The sequence below is a fragment of the Bison bison genome, unplaced genomic scaffold, assembly GCF_000754665.1.
Source record: "Bison bison bison isolate TAMUID 2011002044 unplaced genomic scaffold, Bison_UMD1.0 scf7180017864366, whole genome shotgun sequence".
NCBI classification, from domain to species: domain Eukaryota; kingdom Metazoa; phylum Chordata; class Mammalia; order Artiodactyla; family Bovidae; genus Bison; species Bison bison.
In genome coordinates, this window is record NW_011494938.1 from 4,148,719 (window position 1) to 4,150,470 (window position 1,752).

A 1,752-nucleotide genomic window follows, 5' to 3' on the forward strand; every position below is an offset into this window, starting at 1 on the left:
TACTCTTTCCATACATCTCACCCTCTCCTCCCCCTTCCCACGTCCATAAGTCTATTCTCTATGTCTGTTTCTCCACTGTTGCCCTGTAAATAAATTCTTCAGTACCATTTTTTCTAGATTCCATATATATATATTAGAATATGGTATTTATCTTTCTCTTTCTGACTCATTTCATTCTGTATAATAGGTTCTAGGTTTATCCACCTCATTAGAACTGACTCAAATGCATTCCTTTACCTCCTAGAGTAACAAATAAAAACAAAAGTAAACAAGTAGGACCTGATTAAACTTAAAAGCTTTTGCACAGCAAAGGAAACTATAAGCAAGGTGAAAAGACAACCCTCAGAATGAAGAGAAAATAATAGCAAATGAAACAACTGACAAAGGATTAATTTCCAAAATATACAAGCAACTCACACAACTCAATACCAGAAAAACAAACAACCCAATCAAAAAGTGGGGAAAAGACCTAAACAGACACTTCTCTAAAGAAGACATACAGATGGCTAACAGATTGATGATATCTTTAGTTGGTGTGCAGAGTATTACAAAATTAATATGAACACTGTATCATATAAATCCTTTAAATGGGCCACTTGCCTAAAATAATGACAATTCAACTTAATTACATGTGCCCAACTCAGAAAAAATTTCCACTGTAATTTTACTTAATTTATTTATTTTAATTGGAGGCTAATTACTTTACAATATTGTGGTGGTTTTTGCCATACATTGACATGAATCGGCCACGGATATACATGTGTCCCCCCTCATCCTGAACCCCACTCCCACCTCCCTTCCCATCCCATCCCTCTGGATTTTCCCAGTGCACCAGGCTTTGAGTGCCCTGCTTCATGCATTGAACTTGGACTGGTCATCTATTTCACATATAGTAATATACGTTTCAATGCTATTCTCACATGTATACCTGTGGCGGATTCATTTTGATATATGGCAAAACCAATACAATATTGTAAAGTTAAAAAAAATGCTATTCTCTCAAATCATCCCACCCTCGCCTTCTCCCACAGAGTCCAAAAATTCTGTTCTTTACATCCGTGTCTCTTTTGCTGTCTTGTATATAGGGTCATCATTACCATCTTTCTAAATTCCATATATATGCGTTAATATACTGTACTGGTGTTTTTCTGACTTACTTCACTCTGTATAATAGGCTCCAGTTTCATCCACCCCATTAGAACTGACTCAAATGTGTTCTTTTTTATAGCTGAGTAATACTGCATTGTGTATATGTACCACAACTTTCTTATCCATCAGTCTGCCAAAGACATCTAGGTTGCTTCCATGTCCTAGCTGTTGTAAACATTGCTGCGATGAACACTGGGGTACACGTGTCTCTTTCAATTCTGGTTTCCTCGGTGTGTATGCCCAGCAGTGAGATTGCTGGGTCTTATGGCAGTTTTATTTCCAGTCTTTTAAGGAATCTCCACACTGTTTTCCATAGTGGCTATACTAGTTTGCATTCCCACCAATAGTGTAAGAGGGTTCCCTTTTCTCCACACCCTCTCCAACATTTATTGTTTGTAGACTTTTTGATGGCAGCCATTCTGACTGGTGTGAGATGGTACCTCATATTGGTTTTGATTTGCATTTCTCTGATAATGAGTGATGTTGAGCATCTTTTCATGTGTTTTTTAACCATCTGTATGTCTTCTTTGGAGAATGTCTGTTTAGTTCTTTGGCCAATTTTTTGATTGGGTAGGAAAACTAGCATATTTTTGAGACAGCTTG